The sequence below is a fragment of the Lissotriton vulgaris genome, chromosome 7 (genome assembly GCF_964263255.1).
Source record: "Lissotriton vulgaris chromosome 7, aLisVul1.2, whole genome shotgun sequence".
Classification (NCBI taxonomy): domain Eukaryota; kingdom Metazoa; phylum Chordata; class Amphibia; order Caudata; family Salamandridae; genus Lissotriton; species Lissotriton vulgaris.
In genome coordinates, this window is record NC_141695.1 from 328,868,765 (window position 1) to 328,887,170 (window position 18,406).

The following is an 18,406-nucleotide window of genomic DNA, read 5'->3' on the forward strand; positions in this document are numbered from 1 at the left end:
CAAAGCGCTATGCTAATAGTGATGCAATCTCAGGTAATGCACAGCCAATACAATCTCAGGTAATGCACAGCCAATACAATATCAGGAATGCACAGCCAAGTACACACAGTCAAAGCGCTGTGAAAATGAATAAACAAAGGTGCGCGCTAGCGGAATTGCAGAAGCAGAGATCAGCGCTACGATACCACAAGTAATGGGTGAAGGAGGGAGCGAGGGGAGCGACCACTCGCGTTGGAGGCAAGATGGTCACAGCTGTCCGTGTGGGTGAGGACGGCCTGTAGCTCTCCTGCGTGGGAGGGGCAGCTGGGAGGCGGGAGCGAGGTGGAGGGAGGGCTCGGGTCAACAAGGAAAATCGCCGCAACACCAACAAACAAGGAGCATTGGGGCGCTATGAGGGACAAATAAAGTTACAGATACCGTCGCAGTGGGGGCGGGTTCAAGCGCGGAGACAAATCGCTATGCTAATAGTGATACAATCTCAGGTAATGCACAGCCAATACAATCTCAGGTAATGCACAGCCAATACAATATCAGGAATGCACAGCCAAGTACACACAGTCAAAGCGCTGTGAAAATGAATAAACAAAGGTGCGCGCTAGCGGAATTGCAGAAGCAGAGATCAGCGCTACGATACCACAAGTAATGGGTGAAGGAGGGAGCGAGGGGAGCGACCACTCACGTTGGAGGCAAGATGGTCACAGCTGTCCGTGTGGGTGAGGACGGCCTGTAGCTCTCGTGGGTGGGAGGGGCAGCTGGGAGGCGGGAGCGAGGTGGAGGGAGGGCTCGGGTCAACAAGGAAAATGGCCGCAACAACAACAAACAAGGAGCAATGGGGCGCTATGAGGGACAAATAAAGTTACAGATACTGTCGCAGTGGGGGCGGGTTCAAGCGCGGAGACAAAGCGCTATGCTAATAGTGATACAATCTCAGGTAATGCACAGCCAATACAATCTCAGGTAATGCACAGCCAATACAATCTCAGGTAATGCACAGCCAATACAATATCAGGAATGCACAGCCAAGTACCCACAGTCAAAGCGCTGTGAAAATGAATAAACAAAGGTGCGCGCTAGCGGAATTGCAGAAGCAGAGATCAGCGCTACAATACCACAAGTAATGGGTGAAGGAGGGAGCGAGGGGAGCGACCACTCGCGTTGGAGGCAAGATGGTCACAGCTGTCCGTGTGGGTGAGGACGGCCTGTAGCTCTCGTGGGTGGGAGGGGCAGCTTGGAGGCGGGAGCGAGGTGGAGGGAGGGCTCGGGTCAACAAGGAAAATGGCTGCAACAACAACAAACAAGGAGCAATGGGGCGCTATGAGGGACAAATAAAGTTACAGATACTGTCGCAGTGGGGGCGGGTTCAAGCGCGGAGACAAAGCGCTATGCTAATAGTGATACAATCTCAGGTAATGCACAGCCAATACAATATCAGGAATGCACAGCCAAGTACACACAGTCAAAGCGCTGTGAAAATGAATAAACAAAGGTGCGCGCTAGCGGAATTGCAGAAGCAGAGATCAGCGCTACGATACCACAAGTAATGGGTGAAGGAGGGAGCGAGGGGAGCGACCACTCGCGTTGGAGGCAAGAAGCCACAACACAGTCAAATTCATCAACAATGTCATCAGTTGATGGTAAAAAGGCAGACGAGAAAGACAATCCGCCCTGAAAATTTTCAGCCTTGTATGTATTTAATGGTAAAATTGTACTCTTGCAATTTTTAAAGAATATGCACAAGACGAGCAGAAGCTTTGCCCAAACCGTCACCTTGTAAAAGATAAACAAGAGGTTTGTGGTCGGTGTGAATCGTAAAAGGACTGCCCCAAAGATATGTTTTAAATTTAGAAACAGCCTGAACACAGGCTAATGCCTCTCTTTCAATAGTACTATATTTGGATTCTGCATCAGATAAAGATCTAGATGCAAAAGCAATGGTATGATCCCTTCCAGATATTTGTTGACCAAAAACCGCATCTAGACCATTTAAACTGGCATCAACAGTGACCGTGCAATGATGACCATGAACAAAAGGACTAAGTGCAGGGGCATTAACAACCAGATTTTTTATGTTGATAAAAGCATTGTTAATATCATTAGACCAGACAAAAGTAATACCTTTTTTGAGAAGAGATCTCAATGGCTGAACAAACGAGGCATTATCAGGTACAAAGCGTGCATAATACTCACAAAGACCCAAAAAGGATCTGAGGGAATCTTTGCCAGATGGAGCTGGAGCTTTGAGAATAGCTTCTACGTTGCAAAATTTGGGTTTGATATCAAAGTCAAAATAACCTTTATTCAGATATTACATTATCCATAAAAGCACACACATAATTACGTACATGGTCAAGATTAAAATAATGTAATAATACTACGTTTTCCTTGATAAAAAAAACAGTGACAGGAAAAAGTGCAGGATATCATTAATGCCCATGTCCACCAGTTCTTGTCTATCTCTGTGACTCTTTCTAATAAAATATACGTATACATGGATCATCATTAAACTAGCAGCAATATATACATAAAACATATATTTAGCAGCATTATTTTAGGCACAGATTTTCTAAAGTGCGTAAGGCATAAATCCTAGTTATTGGGCTATCTAAATAAAGTGCAGAGTGCGATAGCAGCCAAAGATCAAAGAGTAAATAGTTATCTATGCCTCCATATTTGTTAAAGAGAGGGCAAGGGAAAAAAATGCAAAAACATGTTTAGCCAAATACGCTTCAGTTGTTAGAATATTATAATAAACATATTTACAAGTAGCAGCGTGAATTAGAATACAAGTGTACAAAATGCAAAGAGACCACCTCCCGATCTATTGAGATCGAATGGCCATTTTTAAAAAGGTACACACTCGATATATTAATCCATCATCTTTAAGCTGCAGAACAGACTTAAATGCCACATTAAAATCCTTTATGCCTTTAGCTCTAAAGAATGGTATCAGGAGGGGCTTGCTGTATTTTTGATAATAAGAGCAGAAGAACAAAAAGTGCATTAGTGTTTGTTTTCCAGGATTCTGACATGGGCAAACCAAATCCTCGATGTTAGACTGGTAGCCCATGGGGAAACACAATAGGTACATTATGGATCCTGCTCGTAGGCGAAACAAAAGACTACGCTCCCAGCATGTAATTTCTTTAAGGAGGTAACCGGCTGGTATGAGCGAGGTAGGTAGAATGTGGTCTTCTATTTGGATATAGACTTTCACAGAAGATTTGGCTAGTTCTGCTTTGTATCTAATCTCCCCGTAATGTCTGTAGAGGATGTTGCAGATTATCTTCCCATTAATCCCCTCTAGTCCGTTTGGGTTATCAAATATATGTTCGAGATTGACTACTGCCAGGCTTGCCTGAACTTGGGCCAGCCATGGGATTTTAATACCCTGATCGCATTTTAGGCAGTCAGCCAAGATTTCTCTTGTTAGTGAGGCTTCGGGGTTTTTCCAAACCTTAATCCAGAACAACACAGGGCGTGCCTTAATGTAGTCCTCCAAATTAAACAGTTTTAATTCAGTGTGGCTTATGAAGGTGGATGATGAGATTGGTAGACCCAGGAGCCTTCTACAGAATCTGTTCTCCTCAGCCTGGGCATTTTTTAAGTTTGAGTGTCCCCAGATTTCGAGCCGTACGTCATAACAGGAACACATTGTGTCCTATCGATTTTTAATAAAGACTGGACCACCTCAAATCTCTTAGGCTTGGGGAGAGTCAGTACAGAGTTTATGGCCTTGATGAACTTAGACCGACCGTAGGCCAGGTGAGGGGTCCATGAACCGTTATCGGAGAATTGTAAGCCCAGGTATGGAAAAGTGCGAGTGCATAACAGTGATCCCTGATCTAGGATGATCCTATTAATGTGGCGTTTTTTAGGGCCACAACAAATTAAGAACGATTTTTTTTAAATTAGTGCAAAGATCAAGACTATACATAAAATCCACAAATCCCCTCACTAAAGTCCTCAGGGCATTTGGTGTACGACCCATTAAAACTGCATCGTCTGCATAGAGTAAGGAGGGGAGTTTAGTGCCGTTTATTATAGGGACATCGGAAGTTAGATTAGACAGGGCGTTATGGAGTTCATTAATGTATAAAATAAATAAAAGAGGGGCAAAGAACGCACCCTTGTCTGATGCCTCTGCCGACCGTTGTGTCTCCTGACACTGCTCCATCCATACTTATCCTTACTCTAGCTTTTAGATCTATATGCAGGTATGCCAGAAAATATACCAGATTATTATCCAGACCGTAGTCCAAAAGGCGTTGCCAGAGCTTCGACGTGTTGACCAAATTGAAAGCGGACGAAAGGTCCATAAAAGCCAAGTACAGTGGACTGTGTCGGGCGATGGTATATTTTCCTATAATTAGGTTCAAGTTCAGGCACTGTTCCACTGTACCCAGGTGACTACGGAAACCCAACTGGCATTTGCTTAAAATGTTTTCTTCCTCTGCCCATGCCCTGATTTTATTGAATAAAACTCTTCCTAATATTTTGAGGGTGTTGCCGATTAGTGAGATCGGCCTATAACAGCTAGGATCCGATCTTGATCCTTTTTTAAAAATTGGTACAATTACGGAGGTTGACCATGTACTAGGAATATCAGTTGTAATTAAGTTATGAAAAACATTTAATAATAGGGGAGCCCAGAATTCTTGTTCAACTTTTATAAGGTCTATCGGTAGGCCATACGGGCCTGGGGCTTTATTGCCCACGCTCTGGGATATTGCCTCCTCGACCTCGCCTATGGTTATTAGGATTTTGGTAGGGCACATATTGGACAAGGAATTATCACAGTATAATGGGGGGGAGTATATTTTGGAAAAGTGAGCAACCCATGCTTCGCTAGAGATATTGCAGTCGAGGGGTGTGGAAAGATTCCCAAGAGTTCTTAGGGATTTAGTTGCGGACCAAAAGGCGGTTGTACTTTTGGTGCTGGCGGCACAAGTCAGATTATCCCAGTGTTCTTTCAGAACGATGTCACGCCTGAATCTTAATTCCCTCCTATAATTTGACCTTAGTGTACGAATAAGCATGGGATCTCTGGTGTCTGCCAACAAAGCCGCTCTCAGATCCCTATTGGCTCTGGAGCAGATGTTATCAAACCATTTAGGATCAGAGTTACGTGTGCCCACTGGTCTAGAGATCAGATTTTTTATGCCTACACATAGTTCGATAAATGCAGTGACGGCCGCAGGATTAGGGTCTGACAAGACCAAGCATGTCTCACATAAAGTGGGGTATGTTTTTACCATCTTCATAAAGATCTCTTTATAGTCTAAACCTCTCCATTTGACTCTCAAGGTGTCCGTCGAGAGACGTAAATTGCTCGCTCCCAGTTCCTTCCTAAAATTAACACGACGTGCTGCCTTTAGCAGGACAATTACGGGGTTATGATCTCCAAAGGTGGACCGCTTTACCTCTGCCCCGAGGAGATGACTTTGTAACGAGGGAGATAGAAAGACATAGTCAATGACTGACCCTCGTCCTAGTCCTCTATAGGTGGGCAATAAGTTCCCATTGATGTTAGTTGGGGCGATATCCATTACGTTTAGGAGACTGGAGTTTACTAGATGATCTATTAACTCGTACCCCCTTTTACATGGATTGTGGGTGTTTTGGTCAGAGGAGAGTCCATTGACACCTCTTCCAATCTTTGCATTAAAATCACCCCCCAAGCAAATCCCAGCCAATTTATAGTTCCCTAATAGGTTATCTTGATCCGTAATAAAATTAAAAAGTTGAACAAAATTAGGATTCGGGGTTGTTAGAAAATCATTATTATAAAAATTAATAAAACAGATAGAGGGACCCCGTGTATAAATTAGAACTTGGAAATTAGTATGCCCAGTAGGGATTCGTTTTGTTCTTCCCCCTGAGGCGATTCTGATCCATATTGATAATCCCCCTATCAGTCTGCCGTGACTAGGGGTGGCAGGGATGGTGTTGAAGCATTCGTTTCCCTCAAGGTGTAACTCTTTGGAGGCCCAGGTCTCTTGGAACAGAAGAACATCATGTTCTTTAATCATGTCCACCCACTCTGCTGATTTTAACTTTGGGGCTAAACCTGCCACATTCCAACTTAGGACCTTCAATATGCATTCAGGAATATCGACTTGGCAAGGGTTGGACACCTCAGAGTTAGTAAGAACGGTCACGTCCTCATTCCCACTCACCCACGAGCTATTAGAAGTGGGTGACTCAGAGGGTCAGTCAAGTGTATTCAAATCAGAAAGAGCCAAATATTGGTTTGTGGTCTGGGGGAGGCTAGAAACTGAGTATCGTGGCAGTGGGCATTTATAAAAGAACCCAAGGGGTAAGGCACAGATGTTAGTTTGGCTAAGGTTGCTAGTTTCCTTAACTCCAAGTATGGATCCAGCAATCTTCGGATGTGAGAAGTTAATGACAATGCAGTCCCCTTTGATAGTTTTTGGTGCAGGTCCTACCCAACCCACCCTATGGACCATTAGGATTTCGCTCATATCGGGCCTTTTGAACCTTTTGTGTTTGGCCAGCCAATCCATACATTTATTTCTTAGCTGAACCCATGACTCTGATTTGTTTTTCTGTAGGGGAGGGACCCCTGCGAGAACTAATACGTATGGGCAAGATGGGGGTGGCAGGTCCAGAATGTATTTATTAGGTTCATCAGGCCCTTTATCCATAACCACAGCCGTACTGACATTATCTGTCGTCCTGCTATAAGCAGGGTTTGGGTTAGCATCGCATGATAAGCTGGGGCGTGAAGATGTATTGCGATCAGTAGTGGTTGGCATAGGTTTTGTGGTTTGGGTTGCTGGTGGTGCGGTGGAAGGCAGTGATGTCCCTGATGGCTTGGGTACTACAGCTTTAAATACAGAGGGTGGGGGGATAGGTGCTTGTTTTCCAGGTATATGGGTTCTCTGAGTGTTAACAGAATTGAGGAGTTCATTATTCTCCTTGTTTAAAAGTGTGGGTTTTAGGATTAAGCTTTCCAAGCGATCTAATCGTTTCCACAACCTATAAAAACTTGAGTCTACCAGCCCTTTAATGCGATTAAAAACTGTATCAACAATAATATCGATTGCAGTATCCCCCAATGTAAAGTCTGAAAACCTGTTTGGGTGGTTTTTATTTCCGTAGGATTGCATTGTAAGTCCTCCTCGACTACGATGATTGGAGCGGTGGTATCGCTACTTCTGGTGCCAGGTGGAATTCGATCTTTGACAGGTTCAAGATCAATAGTGGGGTCGATGGTGGTGGGGTTGCCCTCAAGCCATCTATTTAAGGTTGTACTTTGGGATTTCAGACGAGGTGGCTGTTTTCTTTTGGGTTTGGGGCAGGACTGTTTTGATGCCTTTCTCTTCTTTTTAGTTCCACATATTTCTGGGTCAGGCGTGGTGGGTACATTCGCAGTAAGTGAGAGGTCAAACTGACTTGAGCCAGCTTCAACATTGACAACCAGACTGGTCAGATCAGGGACTTCCAAGTCCAGAGAGGTTTCTCCTATTACAGTCTGGGGTAAATGTACAGTTACTGTATGTGTCAGTGATTGGGCCATGCTATTGTCTAAGATGTCATGTGAGTTTGTGCCTGGTTGTTTGATGGGACCCGCAGACAATCTTCTCTTTGCCATCTGAATTTCGTTACTCACCAGGGTCATAGCATGCTCCAATACAGTGTCGATGGCATTTAAATTAGTCGCAGTGGCTATAGCACCATTCTTACCCATTTTATACTACAGGTAGGTACCGGGTAATGGATATAAATGTAGAGCCACTCACTAGACGTTTGCCAGGAGAAAAATGTCAAGGGTGTGGCCCTGCCCTGCCTCCTCCTGCCCCGGACTGGAGTTCTGGACTTTTTGGTTCCGTCCAGAGGTGTCAGGGTACAACACCCGAAGACCCCGGAGTTCCACCTGCCTTGGTGCACAAATGAACAGAAACACGGGCTTCTCGATGGTGGCGTCAAAGACCAAAGGTTTATTACTGCAGGGACACAGAAGTCACAGAATCTACACACGGGCAGAATCTAGGAGACTGTTCGATTTGTACAAAGTGGGTTGCTCCTTATATACTAAAAATTGTGCTCTAGGCAAATATTTCACATGTCGGTACATTCCCAAACCTTTTGTGTCTCTAAACAATAAATATTTGGCGTTACACAGGAACTGTCGATAATATCTGATACCAAACATCACGAAGAGGGGTTCCCACCAGTCCATCACAATCCCTTGTCAATATTGCATTCAAGACCCGGACCGCCTCATCATAAAGTTCGTTACCTCCCCCTAATAAAGGCCCAGAAGGAAAGGAGTAGAGCCAGGTGCAGGAGATAGAAAAGCGGGATAAGAGATGTTTGTGGGTTGTAAATGGGCAAGGCTACCGGCTTCGGCCGCCTAATCATGATCAGGTACAATGGACACGAAGACCAGTTTGGCAGGACTGGCCTCGGGCAGAGGGGGCAGCCTTTGTCGAGTCATGCAGCTACAGCGTGATCTGGTTTAAGGTGCACGTGTCACGTAAGAGGTGAATCTCCGGCTAAGGCTACGTGTCTTTAATCAAAGTGAAGTGAATGAAATGATCAGAGGCTATTGCATATGTGAGGGCAAGGAACCACAAAATGGCGGCCACGATCTAAGATGGATGCCGTGTGTATATCAGAAATGTGTCAGTGGAAGGAGTGCTCTTGCTCGTAGCGTAGCGAAAACACTAGGATATACTAAATGGATCATTTGCGGTTCGCTGATACTAATTTTATGTATTTCCGACAAACTTAAAAACACGGGTTCAAGTCGTCACGGAACCGTCACGGAACCTCAGACCCTCCTTTTGCCCTTACATAGGCAATTACTCAATCTATGTCTGAATCTAGTTCTATGCTCATCAGGTCAGTGACATGCTGTTGTATCATCATCCTTTCTCGTGTCTTTTCTCCAAACGCAGGTGGTTTTCTGAAACAGGTTGTAGCACAAAGACTACACAGAGCAGGACCACACTGGATAATCAGACAACATGAGAATAGGAATACTAGGATGACACCAATGACCATTAGAACCTTCCATCCCCACGCTGAGATCAGAGTCCAAAACCACTCCATGAAGGACCAGTTTCCCTTGTCTACATGTATGGAGTCCGAAATCTTGTGCAACTTAGAGATCGCCTCGTAAACTGTTGGAGCATTATTAGGAATAAAGACACAGCAGCTCGATTGGATCATTCTGCATACCCCACCTCGATCTGCAAGTATAACATCTAGAACCATACGGTTCTGCAATGTCATGAGCCTATCCGCCTGAAGCTCAGCTGTCAGATTGCTAAGGGCACCAGCAGTTTCGGTAATAGTAGATTCAACTACCCGTGTTAGCTGACGTATGTTTCTACTATTGGCCATAGGCCCCCAGAACGGAAGGAAGCCTTTGAAGAAGTCTCCAGCTTCCTGACCAGCTGTATCTTCCTTGCTGAAGACACCTCTCGCTACTCTTGTTCTGTGGTAATCAGATGAAGCAGTGTATGTTGGAGGCAACAATCGAGCAATATAGCATGAACCTGAAAAGTCAGCAGGCAACCATGTATAAGCTCGGTCTCGACAAATGAAGTAGGTACCCCTAGCAGTAAGAAAGGCAGGGGAAGAGTTAGCCGGAAACACATAAGTCTCTACGCACTCACTCCTCCCTAGCTGAGCTCTCGGATTTCTCCCATTACCTTGCAAACAGACCTGACCTCGGTGAGGTACGACCCAGATTGGAGTTGAGCTTTTACGCTTGCTTTCTCCTAAACTAAGGCGATACTCTGAAGTATTCCAACTTAAATATACTCGCAATTCGTCTCTAGGGTAAGATGGAGTATTATTGACGTCTTTGATCATGTCAATAATTCCCTGGACTAAAGCTTCGTTGGCAGAGTTATATTTAGTGGAACGTGGTGGACGTGGAGGATAGGTCTCAAGAGCATAAGCAAAGATGGTTTGAAGGGCCTGAAATGATCCATTGTAGCTGAAAGGCAAAACCAGATAGGGAATACCTTTATCCATAGTGTGAGGTATCAAGCCACACACCCAGCAGTCTGTCGTGTTAACTACCAGTTGGTGTTGGTGCAAGAGCTGTACAAAAGTATTATTAATGAATTCTGAGCGTCGAGCTTGCTCATGTTCCGGAAACGAGTGAAAAGAGTGTATAGAAGAAACAGTAGAAATAGCAGGATCAAGGGGAGGTACTGTAGAAACTGGCACAAAAATCAAATTTATGCTAAAGACAATTCCACCCACCAATGTTGCTAAAACAATCAAAAATGTAATGGCACATTGCATCAAGAAACATTTGCTATGAAGAATTCTATTTAGTCTGTTTCTGCGAACGTAAATCACATTTTCTCGTTGCAGCGCAGGAAGTTCCATCTTCTACAATCCGCTCGCGACCACTGATGATGTGTACGTAGATGAAAATGCCTCTGTCAGCCCTGGGAGTTCCCAGTACTAACAGAAAGATCGACCTTGTGTCAGACCCCTGCAAATTCAAACTAGGCACACAGCCACGACCCTACGGCTACCCAGACGGCAAGGCAATTTATTAAAAACAATAAACAATAGCAAACTTCCTGGCTGAAAAGCAAAAAAAGTCCAATGTATATAAATATCAAAATCACAATATGCAGTTGCCTGCTTTATTTGTCCTTTTTATGGCTTCTAAGGTTGTATTTCTGCTTCGCTGGTACTGTCTGATCGGAAAATAGTGTATCACTAGCAGCTGTTGCAGAGTTTACGTTCGCAGATGGCAAAGTTTCTTCTGATGCTGGAGACAAATGTTCAATGTTCAAAGTAGTCTTTTCAAGAGGAGAGTCACGTTTCAAAGTGTCAGAAATCAAATCGGCATCGCTGAAAGGGACAAATTTTGGAGTTATTTCAGATTCGGAGGCACCAATTCCCTTCTTCACCCAGTCGTCGTAGGGCAGCGGCAGTGGAACACGCTTTACGTGAGAAGCGTGGATCCAGTGCTTGCGACCAGCAACACGTACAGCTGTCCTCGTCGCCAGCAGGATTTGAAAGGGGCCGATGTAGCGAGGCTGAAGATTCTTTGTCCTCGCAAAATTTCTGACCACCACGTGGTCGCCGGGTTTCAGCTGATGCCCTGGACTCTCCGGAGGTTTTGGCAAAGCATCAAAGACCTGTTGATGAATAAGACTTAATTTAGCAGTCAAGTCGTAAAGATAGTCTATCAACATAGGATATTCAATGGAGCAGAATTGTTTAGGCCTTGGCACACCCCAGACATTTGCCGGGCGGCCAAATACAATCTCATATGGAGAAAGCCCTATTCTAGAATGCACTGTTGCTCTCGTTGATAACAAGGCCAAAGGAAGTGCGTCTGGCCAAGCCAAACCTGTGGATGCTTGAATTTTGGCTATTTTAAGCTTGAGGGTGCCATTGTAACCCTCGACTAAACCAGCAGACTGGGGATGGTTCGCACTATGAAATTTTTGTTTCAATCCTAGACCAGCACACACACTCTGCATAACTTTCCCTATAAACTCACTTCCGTTATCTGACCATACAATCCGTGGCATTCCAAACCTAGGGAAAAATTCTTTGAGAAGAATTTTGGCAGTTGATAAAGCAGTGTTGTCCTTTAGTGGGTATGCTTCTATCCACCTGGAAAAAGCACAAACTACCACCAGGACGTATTTTAAATTGTTGCAGCGTTCCATGTGAATGAAGTCTAACTGAATTACTTCAAAGGGGCAGGAAGGAGGAGCGAAATGACCAGCTGGAGTTGGAATTCCCTTGCCAGGATTATGCATCAAGCACACCATACAATTTTTCACCACTCTCTCTGCACACTTACTGATTCCCTCATTCTTCCAGACCGGAGCTAACATCTTACATATCCCTTTAGAACTTATGTGCGCCACTCCATGCGCCATCGTCACTACTGCAAGCACATACGCATCAGGCAACATCCAACGCTGCTGTTCTGTCAAATCGATCCAACATCCATTCGAGTCCAATTTGCCCGTACTTTCTCTCCATACGCGTTTCTCTTCCTCAGTCGCTTCTTTCTGAATCTCTTTCACACTTTCCATAGTGTCCTCACACATTCCAGACTCAGCAATCCATCTTGCAGACGTAGCAACATACATTCTACTCATCATGTCTCTAGCTGTCTGTTTAGCGGTTTCATCAGCAAAGGCATTTCCCCGACCAACATCATCCGTGATTGCTTTATGAGCACTGCACTTCACAATCGCAACTTCAGTCGGTAAGGTTAGAGATTCCAACAAGTCGTTAACTAGCTGACCATGTTGAATCTTAGTCCCATGGGACGTAATGAAACCCCTTTCTCTCCACAACCGGCCAAAACTATGGGCCACGCCAAATGCGTACTGACTATCTGTAAACACATTCACTCTCTTTCCCTCAGCTAAAACACACGCTCTCGTAAGAGCTATTAACTCTGCAGCTTGGGCAGAATTCTGACTCACTCTTGCAGTCTCCACAATCGTCTTCAAAGTCGTTACCGCGTAGGCAGCAGTCACATCACCATTCTCCAATTTAAAACATGACCCGTCCACATACAGCGTACCATCTGGGTCGGATAGGGGAGTATCCCTCAAGTCGATGCGACCTTTTGTCTCTTCCTCCGTTTTGAAATAACAGTCATGTGGCTCAGAATCACTCGACTCTTGATCAGTCGGCAACAATGTTGCTGGATTCAATACATTGCATCTTTTGATCTGAATATGACTCGCTAATAACGTCAGCTCGTAACCAGATAATCTCGCACTAGTAAGGTGTTGTGTCTTCGTTCGGTTCATGAGTGTGTCCACTGCATGAGGAACCATGACCACTAGCATATTGTTCATCACCAAACCAGCAGATTGTCGAATGGAAACTGCAGCTGCCGCTGTAGCCCTCAAACAACTAGGCAATGCTCTAGCTACCGGATCTAATGTTGATGAGAAATACGCACAAGGGCGTTGTTTATCACCAAACTTCTGTGTCAGAACACTCAACGCGCAACCTTCTCTTTCGTGAACGTAGAGCGTGAATGGCTTACTGTAATCAGGTGTGCCCAATACAGGAGCTGAACACAAAGCTTTTCGTAATTCAGTAAAACTCTCTTGACATTCATCAGACCATGGCACCGGACTCGAAACATTTTTCCCAGTCAAAGCTACCAATGGCTTTGCTAAAAGTGAAAAATTTGGAATCCACTGCCTACAGTAAGAGGTAATACCTAGAAAGGCACGTACTTCCCTCTGTGTGCGTGGAACACTCATCTGCATAATTGCTTTTATTCTTTCTGGGGTCAACTTCCTTCCCTCCTTTGATAAGAGGTGACCTAGGTAGGTTACTTCTTGGCAGCAATATTGCATTTTGGAAGGTGACACCTTATGATTCAAATTAGACAAATGATGCAATAGTGAAATTGTAGCTGCCTTGCAAGTTTCCTTGTCATCGGCAGCCACTAAAAGATCGTCTACGTACTGTACTAGGGCAGAGCCTGGAGGAAGGACAAAAGAATCTAGCTGACTTTTTAAAGCTTGACTGTAAATGGATGGACTTTCACAGTAGCCTTGTGGAGCGCGTTTAAATCTGAAACTGCGACCTCCTAAACAGAAGCCGAAAATATCCCTACTTTCTTCAGCTATCGGAATGCTGAAAAATGCATTCTTGAGATCTATAACTGAGAACCACGTAGCTGTAGCAGGAATCAATGTTAATAAGGCAGTAATGTCTGGCACTACAGGAAACTGCGGAATTACAATCTTATTAACTTCTCTAAGGTCTATGACAAACCTATAAACTGGAGGTTTTGTAGGGTCAGTTCGCTTCAGAATCGGTAAGACAGGACTGTTACAGACATTTCCTCGCGTTTCTTCAACCACATCTTTCTTAATCAAATCTTGCACAATCAATAAGAGTGCACGCTCACCTTCATTCGATATTTTATACTGGGGAATTCTTGGAAATTTCACATTCGCTTTCAAAGTTACTACATACGGTGGAATTTCTAGTAGACCTACATCATTGGGACCAGTCGCCCAAAGAGAATCAGGGAGTGAACGTAGCTCCGGCGGGAGTGCGTCCATTGACAAGTACATCGGAGAAGTGACTCTTTTACCCAAAGTAAGCTGTACTCCTTCCGGAGAACAGTACAATGTCGCATATAGTCGTTTTAACAAATCTAAACCAAGCAGATTTTCATTACAACCTGTCGTCAAAATTAAGGGTGCTTTCAATTGACACGGTCCAACAGAAATAGACAAAGGACCAGATATCGGGTTGTACACAGGGGCGCCTGAAAAACCTACGGAAACATTTGTTGAGCCAGACAAAGGTGCGCCAGGGAGTTTCGCATGCATGATAGAACTTTTCGCGGCACCAGTATCCAACAGAAACGGTTCGACTACACCTGATGTTGCTACTGCGACATAAGGCCCACTCTGATCCACTGGAACTGATACTACTCCCTCTCTCTGTCCATGGCTGTCCTAGTACCCATTTTGTTGAAAACCCTCTTCAACTTCACAATAATCCTCAACAAGATATTGCTGAGATCTATTCTGTTGAGCTGACTGTACATTTCGCTGATCAAAGTGATTAGAAGGACGATCATTAGTTTGTGGAGGCATAGCACCTCGTCCCCGACCTCTAGAATTCTGTGCAAAACCACCACGACCTCTCTGAGCTGCTGCCGCATTATTTTGCGCTAAAATCTGACAATCATTTTTATAGTGACCCTCTTTCTTACAGTACGCACACTGATTCCACTGATATTGAGGCCTGGTTGAATTATAATCTGTCCTTTGATACGAATTCTGTTGCATATTAGTCTGATTCGTGCGAGGCGGATACGCCTGCTGTAAAAGAACTTTAGTCTTTAAATCTTTCGTTTTCTTCTCTGATTTCTCCTTTTCCTCTTTATCCCTATTTTCATAGTACTGTGCAGTCGCAAGTATTTGCGCAGTTGTAGATACAGCCCACGCACTTTCCGAGTCTTTCAATTTATTGCATAATTCAGGTAACAAATTATGCACAAATTTATCGACAAACAATCTCTGTCCTCCTTCAGTGCTCATATCCTGACCACTATGGTCTACAAAAGTCTCTTCAAACCTCGTGAAGAAGTCCGAGACACTTTCGTCTTTCTTCTGCTTGCATGCGGATAATTTATCCCAATTAACACGCAATGCTGGCATCAGAGTCTTCATTAAATCTATTATTCTACCTGGCAGATTAGCGATCAAAGGTTCAGGTTTCGCACCACCTATTTGTTGATTATCTGCTGCAGTGATAGCTGCCCAATCACCACCTAAAGCAGCCTGATGATCCTCTCTACGAATTTTAGCCCACACTGGTTGTGGAACTACATTACCAAACAACATATCAATGTCGGCTAAGTTCATTATACAAGCCTCAACTGTCTGTGTCAATTCCTTGTAATATCCGGCTGGATTCTTACGTGGATCTGGCAAGGCCTGTTTCACTGCTAACACTTCTGCTCGCTTCCATGGAATATGTATCCATACTCTTTGGAACTGTGCTGGAGCAGCTGCAATACCCGCAACTGCATCAGCTTGCACGGCTTCGCGCCAAATTGGAGGAACCTCCCTCATAGGATATTGGCGACTTAGCTTCATTCTACCTTTCTCTAAATCTCTCGGTGAACGAAGAGATGGATCATTCCTAAAACTCAAAATGAATTCCATCGCTTCCTTTATATTCTCACCCACTATCATTCCAGCAGCAAACTCTTTCTGCACTTTAATTAAATCTTCCAAATCTGATTCGACATCGTCTTCTTCTATTTCCTCACGTAACAACGAGCACATCTCATCAAAGACGTATCGTTGCGTTGGTTCTCCCCATTGCATAAATGTCTCTAACACATCTTTCGTACTATATCTTCTAACTTTTGTAATCCATCTGAGAGCTGTGGAGTCTAAAACTCCCCGTTCCTCAGTACTTGGAAGCTGACTCCGTCTCTGAACAGAGTCAGGAGTAGGAGTCTTAATCAAGGTTTTATATATAGGAGACAGCATATTAGTAACAGAATCAGTAATTCTTCGACGAACAGAAAGTGGAGTTAGTACACTCGCAGACATTGAGAACGCAGTAGAGGTAGGAATAGATGACGAAACAGTAGGAGTATCGAGGAAAATAGTTTGAGGACCAATAGGTACAGTGGTAGGTATAGGAGCGGGCAGTGCAGGAAGAGGAGGAGCTGTAGGAACATTTACATTCACCACAGGAAGTATAGGAACTTGATTCTGAGGAACAAGAACACCAGGTTGTCCAGCAACCGGCAATTGAACATTCGGGATCAGTGGAGCCGTAGCACCTTGTGCATACGGTGGAGGCGACCGTAACAGATAAGATAGCAGAGGATCGTTTTCGGAATCCTCCAGTATCTTAGCCATTTTCGATGGCAAGGCAGGATAGCACTTGTCAATCGCTAAGTTACGCTCTCTAATGGCTACATCTATGGCTTTCTCACACTCGTCAGCCTGCAACTGCTTAGTCGCTTGCTCTAGAGTTAACTCTTCTAGTTCTTTTTGCTCTTCCTTCAACCTTTTCATTTCTCTCTGTTTGGATTCTTTCCGCCAATAACGGAAGGAATCAAACATTGCCGGCCGGGCTTTCTTCCTAAACAATTTCGCTTCTAAATTGTCGAGAATCTCTTGTTCAAAACTACCATGCAGTGGCCAACTAAGGACACCATCCTTCTTACAATAGCGGACCCATATCTCATTATAAGTTATAGGACCCACACCATACTTACAATATAGGTCATATAGGGGAGTCCCAATCGGAGGAACCAGACAGGAATCCTCTAATTGTGAGTCACTGTTGCAACTAAAACAAGACAACATTTTCCGACTTACCATTCTCAGTCCGGAACACAAAACAAACAAACACGAAACAAATTTGTGCACTTGAACCAAGAACTTAGGCCTACCAAAAACGAACTGATGTATCGATACCCAAACTGAACCAAATAGATTATCGTAACTAGAACAACCAATGATAATCTTACAAAACCAAACCAAACCAAGAACCGATCAAGGATTTTTAACAATCCTCACAAAAATAACCAGCTAGCTATCACTAAATACTTAACTGAGGCACTGAAGACGTCACCAAGGAGAAACCCGTCACGTTTCGCCGTACTAAGGACTGCACCACTTCGGGTCCAAGACAGGGCGACGGTCAAGGCAACGGCCCACTGCAGCCGTCCTGAACGGGAACCCCTCGTGGAAGAGAACTTCAGGGCCACTTTTGCGATATGCCGGGATCGATGAAGTGGGGCGCCTCCCTCAGGAATCTTCACACGAAGCTTCTCGAACTCTTCAGGCTTTTGGACCGGTACCGAATGACGTCGAGCCCCACGTTGGGCGCCAATTGGAGTTCTGGACTTTTTGGTTCCGTCCAGAGGTGTCAGGGTACAACACCCGAAGACCCCGGAGTTCCACCTGCCTTGGTGCACAAATGAACAGAAACACGGGCTTCTCGATGGTGGCGTCAAAGACCAAAGGTTTATTACTGCAGGGACACAGAAGTCACAGAATCTACACACGGGCAGAATCTAGGAGACTGTTCGATTTGTACAAAGTGGGTTGCTCCTTATATACTAAAAATTGTGCTCTAGGCAAATATTTCACATGTCGGTACATTCCCAAACCTTTTGTGTCTCTAAACAATAAATATTTGGCGTTACACAGGAACTGTCGATAATATCTGATACCAAACATCACGAAGAGGGGTTCCCACCAGTCCATCACAATCCCTTGTCAATATTGCATTCAAGACCCGGACCGCCTCATCATAAAGTTCGTTACCTCCCCCTAATAAAGGCCCAGAAGGAAAGGAGTAGAGCCAGGTGCAGGAGATAGAAAAGCGGGATAAGAGATGTTTGTGGGTTGTAAATGGGCAAGGCTACCGGCTTCGGCCGCCTAATCATGATCAGGTACAATGGACACGAAGACCAGTTTGGCAGGACTGGCCTCGGGCAGAGGGGGCAGCCTTTGTCGAGTCATGCAGCTACAGCGTGATCTGGTTTAAGGTGCACGTGTCACGTAAGAGGTGAATCTCCGGCTAAGGCTACGTGTCTTTAATCAAAGTGAAGTGAATGAAATGATCAGAGGCTATTGCATATGTGAGGGCAAGGAACCACAAAATGGCGGCCACGATCTAAGATGGATGCCGTGTGTATATCAGAAATGTGTCAGTGGAAGGAGTGCTCTTGCTCGTAGCGTAGCGAAAACACTAGGATATACTAAATGGATCATTTGCGGTTCGCTGATACTAATTTTATGTATTTCCGACAAACTTAAAAACACGGGTTCAAGTCGTCACGGAACCGTCACGGAACCTCAGGACAGCCCGCCCTTTGCCCGGGCTTAGCCGGCGGCGCGTAGGGAGCACGGGC

General features: G+C 44.6%; 1 protein-coding gene across 1 annotated transcript in view; it reads right to left on the reverse strand.

The window, feature by feature from the left end:
• The window catches only part of LOC147701495 (transient receptor potential cation channel subfamily M member 4-like), a 1,534,183-nt gene that overhangs the window by 206,861 nt on the left and 1,308,916 nt on the right, over window positions 1-18,406 (reverse strand). The gene's annotated exons all lie outside the window — the stretch shown is intronic.